Source organism: Apteryx rowi, unplaced genomic scaffold (genome assembly GCF_003343035.1).
Source record: "Apteryx rowi isolate R43461 unplaced genomic scaffold, aptRow1 scaffold_142, whole genome shotgun sequence".
Lineage (NCBI taxonomy): Eukaryota > Metazoa > Chordata > Aves > Apterygiformes > Apterygidae > Apteryx > Apteryx rowi.
Window position 1 is genome coordinate 308,858 of NW_020447664.1, and position 22,909 is coordinate 331,766.

A 22,909-nucleotide genomic window follows, 5' to 3' on the forward strand; every position below is an offset into this window, starting at 1 on the left:
AAAAAAAAAAAAAAAAAGTGGGGAGGAAAAGCTGCTTTCTAAAGGAGAAAAAGGGCAGCAGCCATATCTCGGGCACGGCTGGGGTGGGAGCCGGGGCAGGGGCCGCGCCGGCCCCCGCGGCTGCCGGCCGCCGCTGCAGGCATTCAGCGCTCGGATGTTCTTTGTCAGCCGCCGAGCCGGGGGTTGGCAGAGGATCCACGCGGAAATGGCTGGGAGAAAATGCCGTTCCAAGGGCTGTAAACCCGAGCTCCTGTTTCTCCCGCCACACGGCCGGGCTGGGGCAGGGCAGCTGCTGTGAGTTCACTGGAGCAGCACTTTCCCACAGTCTGGAGAAGTGACACATGGCTCWCACACATTCCTGCGCCGGCAGGCTCGGGCCGGGCTTGGCCGGGAGTCAAGGCAGACAGAGAGCTGCCGCTGGGAGCTGCTGATTAGCAGGTTCCGACTTTGGCACCAGCCCGGCCCTGCGGAGGGTGAAGGAGACGGAGGGGGCAGAGGAGACTTGGACTCCGGGGCGGTTTCTTGCAATCTGCTTAACCCTTCRGAGGCAGGAGCAGAGCAAAGCCTTCCCCTCGGGCTTTTTTCTTTGCTTCCCTTGCAGTGCCTTTGCGAACGCCTGTGTTGTCCCTGCGCACGCGAGCCTGCGCGAGCTGGCGCCGTGCCGCCTGCGCAGTCAGCCGGAGCAGCAGGAGCCCGGGCACGCTGACCACTGCCTTGTTCACCCGGCTCCTGGGGGAGCCGCGGCAGCCGCGCTGCAACCCGCAGGGCTGCGCCCGCACTGCTCGCCACGCTCGGCTCGCGCAGAGGTGCCCCGGCTGCCTCCGCTCCCTACCCCAGCGTGGACGTGGCCTCAGCGTCCGCGACCCCCTTGTAGGCACAAGTCGGTGTTTCTCTCCGAGGGCAGGTGGGATTTGTGCTCAGAGGACACGCATGCATAGCGCTGGGCCAGCTCCTGCCACGCACCCGCCTTACGCCTCGCGTGGACCTGCCAATTTGCTTGCGGGGCTCAGCCTCGCGCAGGGTGAGCAAGGCTTGCAGCGCCAGGCTTGGAGCAGGCGGCAAGAGCCCGGCCTGTCTCTAGCCTGGAGGTGCAGGCAGGCAGTGAGCTGGCTCCCGGTGCCGTGCTGCGCCCGGGCTGCTCCTCGGAAACCCCGCGGCAGCATCGCTGAACCGGTCGTGGGCCGCCACGCCAAACCCTGCTGCTGCTGTTTCAGCTGTTGATGGGAAGCCTGCAAAGCAGGGCTGGCAGAAACGTGGCGACCGGCAGCCGTGCGAGCTTCCAGCCTGGGTGTGCTTGTGGGCCCTGGAGAAGCGCAGCGGTCCTGCAGCAGGCTGTACCCACGGAGCGAGCGAGGGGCATCTAACGCGCGCTCCTGGTGCAGGGTGCCAGGGAGGAACGGGTGGTCACCGCGTGTGTCCAGTATCCTGCCGGGGCTGACGGCGCAGCAGCTGGTCAGGGTTGGGGTTTGCTCTACAGATGTTGCGCTTTGGGAGGTTTGCCCTCTCGTGAGCCGTTGTACACGTGTGGGGGGTATTTTTTCTTGCTGGGAGGAGGTATTCTGAATTTCTGCTCCCTGCAGAGCCTCATCCCATGCATGTAAAGGTGTGTTTGAGGTCACGAGCTCTCCGGCCCATGGGAAGACCTGCAGGTTTCCACGTGGGCCAGGAAAGCCATGCAAATTTCTCCCGGTGTTTCAGCAGTCCTCTTCCCAGCCCTGACTGTAACCAGGAAACTCCAAGGCCCAGGATGGTGGATGAATCTTTCCCTAAGTGGCTCCAGAGAACCAGAGGAGCAGCGAAGGAGCCCTCCTCTTCCAGCCTTCACACAGGCCTGCCCATGGTTGGGGGAAAAGCATCTGTTTAGGGAAGGAGAGCCATACCCAGGTATGGGCACTTGCCCAGCTTATGCCGTCATGGGTGAAGGATCCAGCTGATGATTCCTGGTGCTGATGATTCATGGCGGTGGTGTGATCAGCACCAGCCCTGTCTGCTGGTGCGGTCCTGGCGGTTCACATCGGGCCTCCACCAGGGCCTCCATCCTGGTGGAGCTGGCAGAGGGCCTGGGCCACCTGCCGCGGTGCCAGCTAAGGCAGATGTTGCCAGAGACGCTCTTTACGTGTGTGCTGAGGCAAATCCTGCCTTGTGATAACATCAGTTTCCCAACCCTAAGGAGGCTGGAGTGCTCATTCCCATGAGCACCCGTGCACTCACCCCCTTTCCCTCGGGAGCGCCGAGCAGTGGCACGTCCGCACGTTGGGCAGGTTGTGCCCTGTGTCCGCCGCCTGCGCTCAGGCTGCTGGGGACGAAGCCTGTCTGACCCACGGCTCCAGGACAGCCTCGCTGGCGGCCAAGCCACAAGGGCAAGCACTGCCATTTCCCGGGGCCAGACTCCTCGCTGTCCCCTCTGCCACCTGCTCCAGCTGGGCTCGGGGAGCAGCCGGCCAAGGAGCAGGTCCTGGGTGGAATCCTCCGCTGGGCTCAGGTTTTAAGCAGGACCAGCGCATTTCACGTGCCTGTGGGAACCCCTGCTTCTCCATGGGGCCGAGGAGGTGAGCCAGGCAGGACACGGTGCTGCTGAGGCTGCGCTGGCCCAGGCGTCCAAGCCGCACTGCCACGAGCCAGAGCCCCGCCAGGCTCCCGCAGACACTGCGCCCTGAGCTCCTGAGGGCTCCTCAGGGCTGCTCCAGCTCTTGCCCAGGTCTCCGTGAACTAACACGGCTCTGCCCTGACCCGTGGCAGGCAGCACTGCCTGACGGCTACGGCTGTACAAAGAACGTCCCGGCTCTAACTCTGACCCACTCTGCCTGTGGGAAAGTCATTTCTTGCTTGTTTCCACTCCTGTTTTGTGTATTCAGGATACAAGTTCTTCTCTTCCGAGCCTGGAGCAGCCTTAGGTGGTGTCTCTAGGTACTGTAATGCAAAAGCTGTGGCAATCACAGTGCTACAGCAACACAAGCAATTGTATTTACAAGTTTCCCAGTCCTTCCAAAAATGAAAAGGAGCCGGTTTCATGCCTTCCTTGCTGCCTGCTCGCCTTGCTTGCTAGTTTTGTTTGACTCCAGACTAACCATGACCTCCTCAAAGGCTAGAAAGAGCTGTTTGTCAAACAGCTAGAGGCAAACCTGGGATGTCTGGGGATTCCAGACAATGCAAACATTCTCTTTTATCTCACCTATATATTTTTGCTCCTTGCAATTAGTTGCCTGCTCCATCTGCTCCTTATTTCCCTGTGGTTCCTCCCAGCAGCCCTGTCTCAGAAGCATTTTGACAGCGAACCACATCCCCATGCCCTTTAGCTCTTCCGACAACTTTCTGATGGTTGTGGGTGTTGGCCTTGCATTTACATTCACTGCAGACACTAATGAGCCTCCGCAGCGCAGGGACCAGGGAGCATAGCTCGCAGAAGCCTCCGAGCTTTCAGCCGCCTATTCTGCAGCATCCCCAGGAGGAGCTTCCTCTGTCCTCATTACAGATGGTGGTCACAAACCAAACACTCTGAATGTCTGAATATGGCTTACACAGTCCCCAGAAATGAACTGGCTCCCTAGTAGGTTATCCACAACACTTTCCTCCCAGTATCCTCTCCCCTCTTTCTGCCCACCTTTACCAAGCCTCCAAGAAAAGTTGAGCAGAAAAGAGTAAGTGAGGTTCTGCATCATTATTAGTTTTATAACTAGTGACATCTGGTCTCCAGTGCCAAGCTTTGGGGCTAGCAAACTCCTTGGAGATTTGAGGAATATAACATGACTTGCCTGTTTCCTGGATCTGAAGGAAGCAAGATCATCTTCCTCTTTTTTCAAAAAGCTGCATTAAGAAAAAAAAAAATTTTGAAAGCTTCCACTGGCACCATTAACTGGGTCCCAGTCAGGTTTCATTTGCTTGCCAGGTATGATCCTCAGACCAGGGAAACCATAGCAAAGAGGACCATGGTTTTCAGTCCTTCTCAAAATAATGAAGGAAGCAGAACCGCCTAAAASCCCTTAAAGTATTTGCTTATACAAGAAACCAGATAGCTGGATCTCTGGTATACAAGTGCTGCTGATATGTCTTCTTCCTGCAGCTGGCTGTTACCTGGCCATTTCAAATATTATTTTTTGAAAACCACTTCCATAAATCAACAAATCTAACCCAGCAGGACCGTGCGTACGGAGAGCTGGTGGCCATTGCCACTTGCCGAAATAGAACAAACTAGCAAATATGCAAGAAATATGATTAATGAAAGATGAACCACAAAGCCTATAAAAACATATTTCTTACGTTTATTAGACCCATACAAATAAGTGTATAAAAAGAGCACAGAATCCTGGGCCTGAGATGCCAGAACAGATGTTTGCCTCCCTCCTGCAAAGGGAACGCGTGCACAGTCCCTGCCTGCTCCTCGTGCTTTCATGCCATCCCTACAGCCTTGGGGAAGGGGAGGCTCAGCTCCGCCGTCGGCCGCGGCYGAGATATCCCTTGCTGCTATGGACACGCGTCCCTGTTAGAGCTAGGGGAGACGGCAGCTTTCCTTCGCAAGCGGAGGATGGAGGGGGAGAGCCCCCAGCACAGCCCTGGGACGCTGGCCGTCTTCCCGGGAAAGAAGAGGCGCAGAAACAGAAACGTCTGTTAATCACAGCTCCCATTTCCCCGACTCCTCCGATACCTGCACAGCACTCCAGACAACCAGACCTCAAACGTAGCCAAAACTGCCCCAGAGAGGAGGATCTCTGCTGAAACCCCACGATGGGTGCCCTGAGCGCTGGGGTGCCCTGGGGCCCGCAGGGTGCTAGTCTGGCTTGTTGGCAGCGTGCGGTTAAGGGAAGGATGCTGCGGCACTTAATCATTTGTGTCCCATTCACGGGGCCTCCAACCTGCGGAAATGTTATTTTCGCTTCGCCAGACACTTCTTTTCAAGTTAAAAATAAAATCTCCAAACAGCGAAAGGGAAACGTCGTTGCCCCTCATTCAGCTGGGCTGAGACAGTAACAATGGTGGGAAATCAATGGGGGGATCAGCGAGGCACCTCCCCGTCCCCTTGACACCCTCGCTTCCTGGGTAATTAAAAGCTACTCCACTTCCCTGCCACCGGCAAGGCCTGGGCACAGATATTAAAAAAAAAAAAAAAAGCCCCTTTTTCCGCTGTTTGAGGCAAGATCTCCTCAGCGAGCGCTGGCAAAGAAAGGCATCTTGTTCAGGGGGCTCTGAAAGGCAAGATGAAAGGGGAAACCTACATTTTTCAGCCCAGCCTGTTTCTGACATGGGAAAATAGCACAGACAAGAATAGATAGCTTGTTGGCTCATTTTTTCCTTGACAGATTATCTGTGTGAATGTCCTGTATTAAGCCCGGGAGTAAGACGCCAGGATCTCCCAACCCTCCCTCTCTCCCCCTTCCTCGGCTACCTTGAGAACAGTAAGAAGCAATGAGCTGTGATTTGCAAGCGCGCAGGGAAGGCTCGCAGTGTGCAGAGCAGCCATCCATCACGGACGGCCTCTTCTTGCCACCCCTCGTGTGCACAGCAGCCTTCGGCTCAGGCCCCTGGATGCCGTAAAAACGCAAAGATAATAGTGCTGAAAGCAGCGGGCCCTCAGCCCCTCCATGGAGACACGTGGGGAAGTGACAGCTGGGGCCAAAGYGGCCGGGTGGGCACCGGCAACCCGATACGACTCCTGCAAGCTGTCGAGCGTCRTCTCAGTCTGAGCACCGTGACTGTGCACCAGCCCATCTTTTGGGATGTTGCCATTTTGCTGTTTGGCCAAATAAAAAAAAAAAGAGAGAGTGAGAGAAGTACGTTTCTCACTCTTGTGGTTGGAAAGATACATTAAAAAGTGCTGCAGAAGTAACTGTGGGAGGGCTGAAGCAGTGGCTCAGGCAGGAGGAGACAAGTGTCACCTCCAGCCCGGTGGGAACCATGCTATGACCACTTAAATGCCAGCATTAAGCACAGCGAGGGCTGCAGGATGTGTCAGAAGTTTTATTAACTGGCCTGATTTAATGGAAGGACACAGAAAACTTTTAGCCACGCAAACCCTGCTTCAGGTCAAAYTCCAAGCTAAGCCAGCGCCGGATGGTGGTGCACCATGCGCCGGACACGCACAGGGCCTTGCTCGGGCCACCAGCGCAGGGCTCAGCACGCCCGGCAGGCGCCGCGGGGAGGCCATGGGCCACCGCRGGAGCCGGGCCAAGGAGATGGCCAAAGCAGCCCTGCCGACGGCCCGGGCTGTGGCCGCCAGCCGTGCTCCCGCAGGAGGCCAGCAGCTCGCCGGGGAGCCGGGGCTGGGCTGCRCCGGACGCCTCCTCCCCAGCCCCAGCAGCCCGCGTCCGGATGAGCCAGCGTGTCCATCGGGGGCAGAGCCATGGGCCTGGTGCCTGCGTGTCTGCTCCTCGGGGCGGCCCCGTCCCTAATTTACGGCCGGGCCAGCCGTGTATGGCCAGCGGGGTTGCTCGGGGGGTGTCCGCGGCACCGGGAGGCCCCCCTCCGCGCTGGTGCCTGCCTGGCGCTCCGCCGCGTCCCGCTGTCATTTGAACTGCGCTTTCGGTAGCTCGGTGGCCATCGTTTTTATACCGGCGCCTCTCAGAGCGCGGGTCATTGGCTGTGGCTGGCTGTGTAACCCGAAAAGCGCTATTACCCGTGACGGCTGCTCTCCGCTGCYGGTTGCGGATCACCAGGCACTGGGTTATTAAAATAAATGTGCAGGTGCCACACTTAGGGCTGGAGGGACGGGCGCTGCCTGGGGGCCTCCACACGAGCCTCCCAACCGCCTGCGTGCTGGCTCGCTYGGGTTGTCAAAATGCAAAGAAAACAGCTTAAAAAAAGGCAAAAAGAGGCCAAGCGGTGGCTCCACCACTCGCTGGCAGGAGAGGCGGCACTCCCCTTGCTCGCAGGGCGTTCGTGGGGAGCCCGGTACCGTCGCCTCCAGCTGAAAGCTGGGGACGTTGGGGTGCCCCCGCGCGGGAGCGCTGGCTCTCCCGCTGGCTGGGCTCTCCGTGATTGCCGCCTGGGTTTCCAGCGCCGCTGACGCTGGCCACTGTCAGGGACAGGCTGGATGGGCCAGGGCCGGATCCAGTCCAGCCCCTCCTGTAAGTGGGGTCAGGCTATTTACTTCTTTTTCTAAACAAAACCCCTGTCAAAGGGCAGAATTTGTAGCTGAATTGCCCAGCCCCGGGCCTGTGCACCAGAAATCATAATTTAGGCCAAAACCAGGACAATGCCTTAGAAAAAGTGCAGCTGAATGTGAAATGATACTCCCCTTCTCAATCATTCGGGTCGTGTTGTCATATTTTACCCCACAGTCAAAAGAAACAACTGGAAATGCACTTTAATTAGGTTTTTCCGCTCATCTYAGAGGTCCAGCAGGGTCTGCAGGCAAACCACCACCAACCAGGTGGAGCCGAGCAGCAATATGAACCCAGGCACTGGCAGCACCGAAATGTGGATACACAGGAATGGCAGGAAAATTAGGAAACGTTCCTCCCCAGGATCTTTGCTGCCCAGTCAGCACAGCGGCAGGTCCCTTTGGAAGCAGGTCCAGCCCTTGCAACCGCCCCCCTCTGAGAGCGCCGCTCCCCGGCCGGGCCGACCAGGCGCTGCGCGCGACCGTGGCCTTGTGCCCGTCACCCCGACAAGGGGACAGGCTGGCCAAGAGCTGGGGTAGGCAACGGAGAAGGGCACCGATCCTGCTCCGGTGATGCTCGYTGGTGAGAGGCTGCAAGCACCTGAGGATGCCGCCCGGCAGAGCTCCGCAGCTGCCTCCCRGCCCCGCGGCGGGCAGGAGGCAGCGCGCTGCCGACAGCAGCCGCGGGGGAGACATCCTGGGTGGAGCTGAGCCAGGCGCCGGGTTCGGAGYGATCCTCCCCATGCGCACGGGGAGGCAGCTCCGGCCGCCAGCCCCAGCCTTGGCGAGCTGCGTGGGCAGCAGCCGGCTCTGCCCTCGCTGCCGGAGATAACAGGGAGCAGGAACGCGCTGGAGGCTGCCGGCACCGCCGGGATAAAAACCCTGCGAGGGGGAGGAGGAGCGGGTCGGCTCTCGGGCCCCGGGAGCGCTCCCCGCGCTGAGCAAAGCCCGTCCTCTCCATCCCTCGCCGCCCCGCGTCCCGCCACCCCGCAGGCGGCCTCTGCGCAGCCCCGCCGGCCCCGGCGCCCGGCCCGAGGCGGCCTCCTCCCGGGAAGGCGTGTGGGCGTGCGGCGGGGGGTGTTTGCATGCGGGTGTTTGCCTGCGTGCGCGCTGCAAGGTGAGGCGCACCCTGCACGGGGAGCGTGTGTGTGTGTGTGTGTACCAGGGAGGCCTGTTTGCATATGAAAGTGGCAGTGTGCTCCGGAGGGCTGTATCATTTATTGTATGATCTTATCTGGCGCGTGCCTCAGCCGCCCTTTCCCACACTCTGCATGCTCTGCTGCCAAGGCCCAGGGCTTAGCCTGTCAGCATTACCCGGGCTCAGCAGGCAGGCAGTAATTCCCTGAATAAAGAAAACATTTTAAGGTTTGACAAGTCCAGCATTTGCATGTCTGTTTTCAGAGAAATAACCATCTCAGGGGATTAAGCCCTTTTTTTTTCCCACCCAGTCCAAAGTATGAAAACATTCTTGACATAGTTGCCTGAAAAAGGATTTCTATAGAGTAAAATACCTTGCGTCCTGTGTGAGTCCAGTGATTTGCTTTGAAAAAAAAAAAAAAACAGAAAGGAAAGGAAAGGAAAGAAAGAAAGAAAAGAGCCGCTCCAGTCCAATAGGTTGTTGGTTTTAAAGTAGGTGAAATGCGCCAGCAAGCCCCACAGATCCCAGGCACTGCACACATCAGGAAGGATTTGCATCCCCCCAGGCCCCGGCTCGGTCACTGCCCACCTCTTTGTGCTGTGCCGGAGCCAGGCAGAGCCTGTCAGCTCGGCTCCCCATGGGGTTTGGGCCACGCTGGTTCATACCGCCAGAGTTTTGCTTTGAGCCGCAGGCGCAGAATGATCCTTCCCTTGGGCTCACCAGGTCTCACCTTGCTTGCAGCCAAGGTGAGACAGGCAAATGGCTGGACAGGACGGATGGTGGGATGTGGGGAGGCTCGGGGGCATCCGGTTTTCTTGAAAGCAGTGCAAGAGTTGCAGCGAGAGCATCCTGCCGTGAACTTCAGCCATGCGCTGTAAGGTGATCTGTGACAGTCAGAGCTGGAAATCTGGGGGTCTTGGGTCAAATTCCAATACCAAAGTTCGCTGCCCCAATCCCTCCTCCACAGACCCAGAAGGCTGACAGCATCTGTGCTCACCTTGCTCCTCGCTCGCCCACTCCAGGGGCTCTCTCGCACAAGCTCTGCTGATTTCCTCCACAAAGCCACCTTCAGCATTCCCTGCATTACCAACCACCCTTGCCATCTCGGCAGGGCTGGGCAGGCGTTACGAAGAAGAGTATTGGAGACCCCTGGGCACAGCCCGTGTTTCTCGGGGCAGACTTGCACGGGCAGGCTGGGCTGCTCGGGCCCTCGTGCAAAGCCGGCCACCTGCCAGGTCATTTCTGCCCAGACAGGAAGGAGGGGAGGTGGTGTCCGCGCCGGGGCGAGATGGGACAGGCTGGATGTCTGCTCCCAGGGGCCAGTCCTTGGTCCTAAGCCTGGCCCTAGTCCTGCCCTTCCTGTAACACGAGGCTGGGACAGGCATGCAGGGGGGTCTCTGATGCCAGTTCTGCCACTCCCCCACGACACCCAGTAAAAGCAAGTACTAATCGGCAAGCAAAGAAAGAGCTGGGAATTAGGATGCCAGATTTCCATGCCCATCTCTCTGCCGGTGCCCTTCTCTGCTGGCCAAGTTATTGGTACTGCTGTGACTCAGTTTACCCGCCTGGGAAAAGTTACGGCCCCTCTCCCCTGTTGGGAGCACGAATGCGGATCCTCTGCGTGGCGACGCTCAGCCTGCTTCCTCCGCACTGCTGGGGGAAGGGGACAGGTGCACGGTGCTGGCCAGAGCGGGTCGGGAGGTTGTGCCCTGGCACGTCCTGCAGCAGCGCTCGCTGCGCCGGCGCTGCAGGATGCGGGGCAGCCCCCGGCCCAGGGGCACCTAACGCGCAGTTAACCTGGGGAACGCGCTCCCTGCCATAGGAAATCACTGCAGCCGAGGGCATTTGAGCAGGTCTTGGACACCTCTATGGCGAAGGAGAGCATCTAGGTTTACAATATTAAACACTTTATTTGCTTGAAATAAATTGGATTTATGAAGGACTAGAAACTCTCTGACTTCAAGGAAGAGGAGCCACTTTGCCAAACCTAGACACACCTAGGAACCTCCTCCAGGATTTGTCCTCCTTGCACATTACCTGGCAGGAGGCTGGCCGAGGTGAACCTTCGCTCCGACCCTGTCCGACATCTCCTGCGCCAGCAGATGGGTGCAGGGCCTTCGAGCAAGAAGGTGCACATAGCAAGTACACGCATGTGCCAGGCCAGGGCCTGGGCTGACGACGGCCATCCTTCAAGACTCCGCACGGCGCTCCTCCTTCGGGATATTAGCCACGTGCCCGGGCAGTGCGGCTCGGTTTCCCACCGGGGTCAGGAGAGCGGAGCCAGCACCAGCGCCTCGTCTGCCGGGCCGGGTCCGCCCGCCCCGCGYGGAGCTGAGCCTTGCCTCTGCCGTTTGCAATCTGCCCGGGCGACTTCCCTCTCCCCCTCATCCCCCCGCAAGTACACTGGTTTTCTTCACGGCTAAATGAGGCTTTAAACTAGGGGATAATACAGCTTTAACACAGAGAGGCTTAAAAAGTAAAAGTGAATCATTTCTCAGTTCTCCTTCCCGTAATCTCTCCTGGTAACATTAATTATGAGTTTGCGCAGAGTGCCCCAAGGCAAGCGCTGCTTTCCCAGGACAATTAAAGTTACTTAATTATTAAAAACCGTGTGTGCTGTTCCTGTGCGCTCCCCAAAGCACCGTGAGGCAGGCGGGCCCGCTCGGCTCACACACTTTCTCAGAGCGGCGATTGAACGGTCTGTGGGAAAGTCTGCTCCTTTGTAATTCCTGCGGCATAATCTCCGCAAATCCCACCCCCAGCCCGCGCCCCGGCGGGCGGGCGGGCGATGCGGCGGCCGCGCTCGCCGGGGCCGGGGCCAGCGCTGCCCCCAGGCCCTCGCGTGCGTCTCCTCCGTGCAGAGACGCTGCGGGGATGGGGATGGGGATGGGGACGGGGACGGGGAGGTGCAGGGCTGCCGCTGGCACAGGCCAGGCTCCCCGGTTTGGGGCCGGAGGAGCYGAGGAAAACCAGCTTGCCAAAAAGCCACATTTTTAACTGTTCGCCCTTCCCGGGCAGCCCACRGGCCAAACCCTGCAAGCGCGGTCGGACACCTCTGCTCTCGCCTAGTCATCGTGGTCAGCACGTCTGTAAGGCCAGGCTCCGCTCTGCCCCTGGGCACTGGCCCGGCATGGCCAGGACGCATGGTGAACACGCGGCTCACCGGGCGCCTGCGCCAGCCCTGGCGTGGGGCTGGGAGAGGTGTCCCATGCAAAGCACCCCGGCCATCTCCCCGGCCGACTCCTCCTCGCGAGGCATCTCAGAAAGGTGCCTCATGCACCTAGCTCAGCCTTATAGCCTTTTAGTCCCCTTCCTGTTCTTCTTTTCCGTGCTGAGGATCACCGGCTCCCGGCACGCAGCCAGGCTGCGGCACCCAGCGCTCGTGCTGCATGAACCAGAAGCGAGGATTTGGGGCGCTAAATGTTTCTACAGGGCCTTCTCGAGGTGCCAGCGACTCTGCGGCACACTGCAGCTGCTCCGAGCCCCGCTGCCGCTCGGGGCGGCTTGCCTTGGTCACTGCCCCAAGGTCACTCTACAAAGGGTTTTTCCAGCTGTAAGCATTTCCAGAAACACCTCCATCTGCTCCACCTGTGGGAAAATGGKTTTTTTTACCTAAGGCTCCTCTAAACCCCGCGGCCCGGAGGCACGCGGTGCCCTCTCGCCGTGTGAAGCGCACGGTCRGGGGGCCAGGCTGCAGCGTGGTGCAGCAGCTCCCGGGGCCTGGACAGAGGACCCTGAACCTGCCACCCGGGCAGCAGGCAGGAGGCCTGGYGGTGGCCGCAGTGGCACCGCACGCCGTCACGGCAGGCCCCACCGCCCCGCTGCTGACAGCGGCCAGCACAGGGTGCTGCGCGGGAGGGTGGAAAGGGGCAGGCATGAACGAGACCCAGCCTGGCTGCTTGCAGGTGGCATGTCCGGCTTCGTCACCTTGCTTAAGAGCCCCAGCGAGCCCGCCTTTCTCCAGCTTGTGCACTTTTGGCTTTCACAATATCCTGGGGCAAAAGGTTTCACAACTGAACRGTGCCTGGTGAAGGAAGGTACTTCCTTCTCTCTGTTTTGGACCTGCTCTTGCCATGACCATTTCGCCGCTCCTGGCTGGATGTCTGCTCACCTTCCGCCTGCCACTCTGGCTCCTTCACCCTCTCCCATGTCCCCTCCAGCTTTTTCAAGCTTAAGAGACCTAGACACCTGAAGTTGCCTCACCATATCTCCAATCTCCGATCATCCTTGAGGCCTTTCTCCATCTCCTTTTTTTCCTGTTACATCCTTTTTGAGGTAAAAGAGCTGCACACAATATTCAAGAGGATCATCTATTTATTCAGCTCTGTGTTTTCTCTGTCCCTTTACTAATCATTCTTTACACTTTACTTGCTCTCCTGACTGTCACTGAGCATTGCACTCATGTTTGCAGAGAGCCAGCACAACTCCATACAGGCGAGAGCTGAACGTGAGGCCAGTGTTTTGTAGCTGTAGTTCGAGTTGCTTTTTCCCAGGGTACTGCTTTGCCTTTATTAATACTGAATTTTATCTGCCTGTTTACCAACCTGAAGTTTAACTGTAAGATCCTACTCAGCAGGCAGCTTCACGTTTGATGACTCCAAGTTTTTTAACCTGTTATTTTTAACYCGCAAGGAGAACGTCCCGGCAACCTGTGCCACCGCCACTGCCTTCTGCACAGGCGCTCCCGAGCAGCAGGGTGCAAACCGCAGCTGACAGCTCAGCAAGCATCGCCTTCTCCTGCACGCGGGTCGCTCTTTGGCTCCTTGGGTTGCTGTCTGGTGTCTCTCAGCAGCCCTTGGAGTGGGACGGGGGCCCAGGCACAGCCCCCAGTGGACAGGCTGCAGGGCAGGAGCCACCTGAGCAGCTTCCATAATTTGCACCGCTGCAAACCACCCCTTCGGCTTTTCTGCTGAGCCTTTGCCTTCCTTCAGCGCCCTGTTCAGACCTGGATCATCTGGGACTTGCGCTGGGTCTCTGGTAAGTTTTCTGCTTCTGGCACGTATGAAAACATGCTTACTTTTAGCTTTTAATACCTTTAGCAAGTTGTTCCCAAAATCTTTTTTATCAGCTTTATTATGACTTTACATTTAATTTGCCAGGGTTTGTGCTCTTTTCTAGTTCTTGCATTTGAGCACCACTGCCACTTCTGAAGGCTCTCTTCTCTACTAATAGCCTCATTAGCTTCTCCGTAAAACCACACAGGCTTTTTTTAAGCCCTTCTCAAGTCACCAGGCTGGTCACCAGGCAGGCTGAGGTCTGCACAAGTCCCGACTGCTGCTCGCTGTCGCAGTAACAGAAAATGGCAGCTCACCCCGGACGAGCCCTCCTTCCTCCTGCCCGGGCTTGCCGCGGGGACCGGACAGCCAGCCACCTCCTGACTTCTGCCCCGAGTACAGCAGAGACTCTTTCATCCCCCGTCACACCCCCAGCCACTTCTTTCCTTCCCCTTACAAGCCGAAGCTGAAACAAAGATTTCTCCAGCCCTGCCGGCAGCCAGTTTGACTCCTTGAAGTAATCGCTGTAATTGACCCTTGCAGGCGCTGAGCGCCGGGGAGCGCGAGCCATTCATCAGACTGACGGAGTGTGAAAACCATAAACTCTTTGGCTGAGCTCGCTCCAGGCCCCGTCAGGCTGTGCCGGGCTCCTGGCGAGTCCTGCTGCTGTCCTGACCCCACGGTCGCTACTCCTGGTTAATTAGGGGGCCTGGGCCGGTCCCCACGCAGGCACGGAGGCCCCCGGGATGCTCAGGAGAGCTCCTAGCCCACACCCAGCCCACCTGCATGTGGGGACTCGCCCAGCTGCCGCAGGGTCAGGGTGCCCATTGACAGGGAAATACCCAGCTCCTGGAGATGCCACCACCCGCGTGCTCTGCCCACCGAGACCCCCCGCACCCCACCCTCCACTGAGCTACGGCGCAGCGTGCCCTAGGCGAGGTGCCATGTATCTGAGCGCATTTTGCAAGGAGGGACTGGGCGGGTTTTGGTCAGCACCTGTGCGGACCACGGTGCGGGCAGCCTGGGAGCCCCATGCTGGCTGCAGGGAGGCTGCGAGCAGCATGAGTGATGGAGAGTGACTCCTCCATCCCCAGGAGCTAAGTCAGCGTGGGAATCACCAGTCTCCTAGAAAGAGGGCTCTGCTGGCTGATGCTTTGCACAGCACAGGGCAGGCCCAAATCGCAAGGTCAGTCAAGTGATGAGGATTTGAGCAAATAGATCATCCAACTTCAGCGAGTAAGATGTCCAATTTCCAGGGCACATGCACGTGCACACACCTTCGACTAGCAGCGTGTCCAGATCTCCTTTCCCTAAAGCCCAAGAGAGAGAGGTGGGTTTTGCTGCACTCCCACCCCAGCCAGCCCACCCCCTGCTCCTCTCAGGATGTGGGGCAGCACTGGCTGAGCACTGCTGCTCTCCTCTACCTGGAGCACCACGTGCATGGCGTGGGTGGCAATGCTGAGCACTGTCCCTTCGGTGCCATCCACTTCCTGGGTCTGGAGTTCACTGTTCAGGGGATGAAGTGCGTAAATGGGTTTTCCTTAGACAAAGAACATCTTTGAGGCAAAAAGCTGATGCAGGAAGTGACAAATGCAACACACAGCCCAGTGAAAAACTGTGTCGATCTGACAAGTCTTCATCTTTGTCTCTAGTGTCTCTTCCATAAGCTCACAATAACAAATGAGCTTGTGATATTGAGTAAGTTGCAGTGAAATAGGGCCATGGAGACATGACACATGGGACGCCTCTTCTCGGAGCCTCATCCTTCTCTTTCGCAGGCCCACACCAGTTCATCCCTTTCACACATGGCCCAAATTCCAGCTGGGAATGAGGTTATTTTCTGGCTGCTGTTGCTTCTGCTGGGAGTTGCTCCAGAACCTCCCCGTCTGGATGATCATTTCATCCCCATTTGTTTTTCTGCCAGTTTTGTCATTTACTTAAGCAGTTTTTTCCTCCATGGCTCTTACTCTGCTGTATGTGTGTAACAAGCATATCCTCCCGCCGCCTGCCTTTGCAATCAGCCCGAGAGGACACGCTCCCCAGCTCCTCGCTTGTCCCTCCCCTGCCTCTGCGCTTCTCCTGCCTATACACCTCCGTTTTCCGAGCTGGGGTGACCTGCCCTGTGCTCAGCATGCCAGGTGGGATCTCGGAGTGGCAGGGATACATTTGCCTCAGGGGAAAGGCTTTCCCTGATCCATCCTGGGACTGCCTTTGCCCCTCTTTGCCCCAAGCCTGGCAGCAGAGCAGGCTCATGCCCTAACTGGCCAGACCGGCTGTCTCTCGCCTCCTTGGACACCCCCAAAGGCCAAGTGGAAACACAAGTTCCTACGAGTCCCAAGCACCAGTGCCTCATCCCAGTTTCACCCTGCTCCTCCCCTCCTCTCTGAAAGGCCTTTACTTCTCCTAGATGATTCATTCCTCCTCTGTGCTGTCGATATCTCCCGGATCTGTGGCATCCATATTTCAGCAGCAAATGCTTGCTTTTTGTGTCCGATTCACTGCTGAAAGATCAGATCCTACAGTGTTCCTCCTCCAGCCCTGTAATTGCCCCTGCAGCACAGCCCATTGCTGACTCTCACTCTAATGGCTCCCTCATTCTTCAGTTCCTGGACTGAATTCTCATCTCCTCCTTTTTAAATAATATCTTCCCATGGTGTATCTAATGCTTTCATGCATTGCAGGGGGCAGCAATCAGCTATTATTTCCAGGTTGAAAGCCAGTAACTTAAAAAAGTAGATCTCAAGTTAGCATGACACAACTTGCTAGACCTATCTTCCCTTTAATACTATTTTCCATTTACACTTCTTTCTTTAATTATCTTGCCTCCAAAATTCATTGAACATCTTGTGCACTAGTGAGATTAAGTTAACGGACTTGTACATTGTGAGCTGTGATTTCACATCTAGGATTATGCCTCCCTCCCTCCCTGTTTCTCCTGAAGACACAAGATTTCACACCTCTGGCCATTTGTAACCAAGAAACCTGCATGGGAAGGTCTGGAGAGGAAGCCTCCAGGTGGGACCTCCCCTCACAGACCTGCGAGTGAGTTTCCTCCCAGGACAGCAGCAGGAAACATAGTTAGCAGGGCATCCGCTCCTCCAGCCCAGGATTTCAGTGCCTGCTTTCCCACACTTGAAGAGCCTTCTGCTCACCACACTTAGCCTTGTGCAGATGTCCAAGGCTTCCTTGGGACTTGCCTAAGAGCCCTCAGAAGGACAAGCATGCCGTACATCACCATGGGGATGTGCACTCTGCACCGTTGTGACATGCATCATCCTCAGGGTGCCAGGTCTAGCATGCTGCCAGGCAGGATGATACGTGAGATGGGCTGAGAGCAGCCATCCGAGGGCTTCCCAGGGCTCCCCAGACCTCTGCACGTCCCACATTCCTTGTGTCTGCCCTGGCCAGCCATGGTGCCATGTTGGGCACTGCGTGGCCAAGCCAGAATGCATGTGTGCTTCCACTGGCACCAAACCCTGGAGAAGGGCTATGTTGCGCCAAGGGTGTTGGTACGGCCGCTCTGCTGCTGTCCTGGGACAGAACTGATTTCCCCATCCCTCTGAGGATGTTTGCTTTACGATCTGCAAACATCAGGAAGAAATGAATAGAAGTGGAGAATTCCCTTCAGCAAAGCTTTGATGGTGAAAAATGTGCTGTTGGGTTGTCTGTTCCACAGAATGCAAAAAAAGAAAAAAAAAAAAAGGAGGAGGAAAGGAAGGAGGAAGGAAAGAAAGAAACAATCTGCTTTTTTTAGAAGTCCCTCGCCCACATACTCTATCCTTGTTGCTACGAAAGGCCTTTTCTCCTCTTCCCCTTTCACTCCTGTGCAATCAGATAGTCCCCAAACTGCCCTTGGGTTAATTGAAACCATAAGCCGCTGTCACTTACAAGTGTTATAAGCACAACGTCTACAAGCAGTTTAGGTGTTTTGAAAAGTATGATCTAAGTAGGGCTTGCGATGAAAGGCTCGCTGACAGGGGGTGCAAGGCGATGCCGGAGGGCTGCTGCAGGTATGATCTCGGCCCTGCGGCAGGTACTGTTCGCTCTGTCCCTCAGCCCTCACGCGCCTTCAGCCCCCCGCTGCCAGTGCGGCTCCGTGGTGCCAAGACCCTGACAGCACTCAGCAGCCATGGAGAGTGGTGCCATCTCTTCGCCAAATCATGGTTAACAGACCACACCATTCAACACATCCAGTTCCTGTGAATGCATAGCTACGCTGCTTCTGAGCCCAGATCATTGATATGGCCATCAGCTGAGTTGCTGCTGCAAGGGGAGTCCTGATTTTGTTAGGTATTTAGGGAAAAAAAGTCAGATTTTTGCAAGGGCCAGACCCAGACTGAAATGCGGCTCCTGAGTCTGGCACGGCAGGGAAAGAGCTAGCGATCGTGTGTGCCAGGCCTCCCTTTAAAGCAAGAATGGCTAATCTTGTCTCAATAAAAACAACATCATGTCAGGGTAATCAGCGGATGCAAAGGCTTTAATGTCACTGGCAGAGCCCCAGCAGGGTTCAGGGGTTATCCTGGCTGAATTGTATTCCCACGGGAAAGGTAGATAGCAAGCTCTCTCCTCCAGGTACGCATCTGATGGCTGTCAGACATCGTGAGGCACGTGTAGCACTGATGAAGCCTCCACTGCAGCTTAATCTTGCTCATTAATACGCTCGCTGTTCCCGACAGCAATTCCCCACAGGTGTCCCCCCTGCCTTGCACCGGGAAGGGGACAGGCCAGGGCCTGATGGCACCAGCGGAGAGGCCGGGGCAGGCTGCTCTCCTGGCACTTGTGTTGCCAGGAGCAGGCAGAGGCCGGGCAGCGCTGGGCGGGTGCTGGGAGGTCACAGCCTCGCATGACGGGTAAAGTGCGCACAGTGATATGTAAAGAACCTGAGCCAGCAGCCTCAGTACTGCTTGGTACCACTCCAGGATGGAGAAAGCAGGCTCTCTTCTTTTAACTTACAACCTTCTCAAAAGAATTGGAGAAGTGGCTGAGAAACAGGGAAAAATTGCACATGTCCTACCACGCTCCATTTTTTTACTAACCCCGGAGCATGTTGATTGTTAAAATTTGAAGCTTCTTCCCTGAGTTGGCCTGGGAACAGCAGGTGAAGAACTAGTGATGCTTGTCCCAGCTGCAGCTCTGCAGAAGTCCCTCCTAGAGAGCAGAGCAGGAGCCTCTCATAACTGCGTTTCTCTGTGCCCACCAGCATCTCAGTTGCCTTGCTCCCTGGTAGCGGATGCTGTTGGGGCTTTTACAAAGTCCCTCACTGCTGCAAGCTTGGTGCAAAGTAGATGAAGCCAAGAAACGTGCTGTCACCCCGAGTCTGATGTGGTGCAGAAGCCCCTACAACATCAGTGGCCACTACAGCTCCTACCAGACATGGCAAACCCGCCAGGGACATGCAGCCAAAGAGAGGGATGGTACCAGCGCGGGGGCTGCCACTTCAGACAGGACCCCAGGGATTTGTTTATCCATCAGAGTCGTTTGTCTGGGGAAAGCGCTCCCTACTTCACCCCTGCCTGGGTTTCTCCTGGTGTTTGGGACAGATGACAACAGCGTCCCACTTGCCTTGGTCCGTAGCATCCCTTCCTAGGAGAAGCCACAGCAATTTCTTTTCCCTTCAGCCCGCTGGGGCCATCTCCACCACTCTTCTGTGATAAACCTGATTAATAATAATGTCTGAAGTTACTAAGTTTACACCTTGCCACCCCTCGCTGATATTTAAACAATGGAAGGATCATTCCTGGAAACATCAAATCACATGTTTTATTCTCCCTGATTTGCAGATGACTAAACCGAGGCAGGAATTTCAGGCCAGGGTTTTCAAGCCCAGGTGCGCGCAAGTGGGCTGCAAAAGTTGGACCTGAGCCCCCCGACGTTGCCTGGGCTTGCCAAGGCGCTGGGCAGCGCTGGCTCCTGCAGTGGCAGGGACACGGGGCACGCCATGGCGGCCACACCAGGCCGGTGCTGTCGGGGTTGCCTTAATTCCCGGCTGGGAGRGTACAGCGGGCAACTCACTCAACCTCCTGGCATCTCTCTCAGCTGCACAAGATCGATAAAGCGCAGTGATCAAGAAATCAAGAGCTTATTCCCGTTCTGGCCCTGCCCTATCAGTGCTGCATTGCAGTTCACACGCAGCCCCGGGACGGGGCAGGGGTTTGCAAACCGCGGACCGAAGGCCCGTACGTCCCCAGCAGGCACCGTAAATCTCTGCTTCCCARGCAGGGCAGTTATGTAAACCGCAGCAGCATCGATGCCGGGTTTATATGCTTGCATTTACAACACGTAAATTGACAGATTACGCTGTGTACACAAGCTGTGCGCACTGCTGCCAGGCCTGCGCCCCTCGGCGGGCGCCGGCGGCAGGAGCACGGGTGCCGGGGCCTCCCGAGGCAGGGGACGGTCCCCAGCGCAGGTCGGCAGGGCTGGCACCCGGGGCGGCAGGGAGAGCACCGCCAGGCACCGCGCAGCACGCAGCTCGCCCCGCTCCCGGCCGCGCAGAGCCCGGCGTGCGCCCACGCACGCGGCCCAGCGGCGTCAAGGGCAGGCCCCGAGGGGAGCAAGGGGGGAGCCGCGTTGATTTAAGACGTGAGAGGGTCAAAAGTTTTCTGGGGCTGAGCTGCTATCACGAAGCCGAACACTTCATCCCCCTTTTTATCTGCCCCAGTATTTATTGTCCATGAGCAAATACTTGTGTTTTTATAAATTCCTTTAGAGTGAATCACCCCTCTCCTGTTCAAACCAGCAAAGACCACATCAAACAGTATCACTCCATCTAGAATTAATCATTAATTTAAAGTATTTGACAATATTTTGCCAGCATTATTTCTTCCTCTCCCCAATTAATAAAGGTTAAGCCTTGGTGCTGAGGCTTTTTCAGAAAATTCAACACATCGCTTTGGCACTCAGAGCTTACCTTCCCCGAGCTGCTCCGCAGGCTGGCGGGGTTGGGCAGTGCCAGCGCACCGGCTCCCGCGCTCCGGTGACACCCAGCTCCGAACATCACGGAGGTGCCGACCCCCCGCCTGGCCACGGCCTGGGCTCAGCCCAAGCCCCAGCCCCGCGTCAGGGTCCGCTCCCGCTGTTTTCTTTCCGGCAGGTGGAATTACGCTCCGTGTTGCCGGCACTCTGCTTGTATCGAGCAGAGGAGCTGCTGTGCCGCTGAGCGAGCTCCCGGGATCCAGCGCCGGGCGGTCGCTGGTCTCATCTGTCCTGCAGCTGGGGAGCGTAACACACGGCCGAGGATGYGGGAACTGGCTCCGCGCACGCGACTGTTCGGGAACGTAACGAGCCGTTTCGGCCTGCTCTCGGGAAGGTGCAGAAGTGTTAGTCTGGTCTAGGAAATCATAAAAGGAGACAGAGCCTTCATCTGCCTGTTCTCACCGAAGCCCCTGCGAACAAAGTGGAAAATCAGGCCAAAGCCTGATCTCAGATGCACGCATGTGGCTTCTATTCACTTCAGACAGAATCCAGCCTTTAAACGACACATTTTGTACTTTGGTTTTGTTTTATGCCTTCGACATGTGTTTTGCTAGGACACTGCATTTCATTTAAAAATTATTTTTGACAAGCTTTATGTTTCGTGAATTCCTGCACGCCAGGTCCTGCAACACACATTCCAGATCTGCTGGCCTTTTCAGAGTCAACAAATCCAAGTGGTTTTGCTTCCTGCTCACAAACAAGCCATGAAATGACCTTGATTTTTCCAATGTCTCTGTGGCTGGGCATTTTCTACACACTTTTATGCCATTATGCTGCAGCCCGTGGACGGTTTGCTTTGATGCTTTGCTGTTTAGAGAGCACGGCTGGTTACCGGAGTCATGTGGCAATGTTTCTTGCTCTTGAACGGAAGGGTAAAATGTCTAAACTCACAATGGCACATGATAAATTCAGAATATGGCCTGCTCACCACAAATAATACACCAGGGAAGGAAACATCAGGCATCTTAAGTTGGCCATGCCAACACCACGCAGGCAGGCTGAATGAGCGCTTGATCTTTGGGTCTTCATGAGCACAACTGTGTATTAATCTGGTACTTAAGTGAGTTGGTTCATTTAGATTTAGCAGCACAAACTGAGTGGCTCTTTTAACTCTTTGCTTGTCCTCCCCTGCCAGTGACATCCAGAGCACCCGATATTGTGCCTTGTATGCTGGTTTGGGACTTGTGCTGCACAGGAGCATGATGGAGACAGTGCTGGGGAAGGCATGAGCATCGATTCCTTGCCTCTCTCAAGCAGCAGGATTACAAAGGTTGGCTCACGCATGGCAAAGCAGGGCACAGTAAAGCCAGTGACAGGGGTCGCTGCTTTGCCTCTGGGGAAATCACCTGCCAAACTCTCCTCCCATTTACACCAGCAGAATCCCATTTTATTGCAGGGCAATAGCAGAAAGAGCAGGACAATAGTATTCCATAACAATAGACCAAAACATCGTAGCGAGCATCAGTGCCCACTTTCTCGGCTGGCATTTCTCCACTGAGTTTATCACCTTATCAGCCATTTGAATACACCTTTTTTATGGCATGAGCCTTTCAGTGGACTTTCTGAAAGACAATGATGGGCCTTTGAAGGTTTGGCTGATCCTGTTTCCTGTATGCTCCTGAGCCTTGTATACATTTAAATTTGACTTGTTAACTTTATAAGGATACTTCAGACTTGTATTGTACTGAAATTGGCTGGGATCTCAGTATCTGCCTTATTCCCACGTACTTTTTCTTAGAAATGCTTTGTAGTCATATTATTGCTGTTGGGAGGTTTGGCTTTAACAGCCTCCAATAAAGATATGAGCCTGTGAAAGGGCACCAGTAGCCCAAGATTATTCAATCGTAGCAACCGAAGCGCAGGTGCCTGCTGGGCGGGTGTCTGCAGGGCCTCTCGCGGCACCACGGCCGCCTGCCCGGACCCTCGCGGGCTGGAAGGCAGCTGGGAGGCAGCAGGCTGGAGCAGGGCTTTGCACGCCCCGCAGCTCAGGACCTCCCTGGTACGGCCACGACGTCCCGCAGCAGGAGTAAGCAGGAGCAGCCCGACCCGCACCGAGACCCAGTGGGCTGGGACACCCCACCGCCAAGGCCAGCRAAGGGAAAGGTGGGTTTTGCTTCCTCTTCTGTTTGCATCTTTGTACAGAGCTGAGGCCTCGCCGGCGCTCAGACGGTGGCATTAACACTTCCCCTTCATTAGCAGAAATACTCCCCCAGTCGTCTCCTGGGATCCCGAGTCCGTTTTCCACAGCCCTGTGGTCGTCCTGTGGTCAGCTAATGCTCCAGCCCTGTCTCCTGCTCTGGGTGAAGCCTCCCAGTTCGCCACAAAAGTCTCTGATTTTGGTATCTAAATCCTCTTTGCATTTTGTAGTACTAAAAAAAAAAAAAAGAAAGCATCTGCATGAACCTAGGTCTGTTGTCCTTTGGTTTAGTTTGCTATTCTGCTTTCTCTTTATTCTGCTTTTGGAAGGTTTCTGCCTTTCCCCTCTATGTTCCCACACTGACAAGCGCAAGTGGCCTAAACCCATTTTCAAGGAAGCTGATGAAAACGCTGCCCTTCATCGCAGAGGAGGAATGGCAAGGTCCCTGAAATCTTATTTCAGGCTGCTTCATAGTTTGGACTGCATGTGAAAATAGATGTCATTTCATACGACTTTCCAGATTACTTATCAAATAAAGATGTGTCTCTTAATGCCTAGACTACTGGAATCTG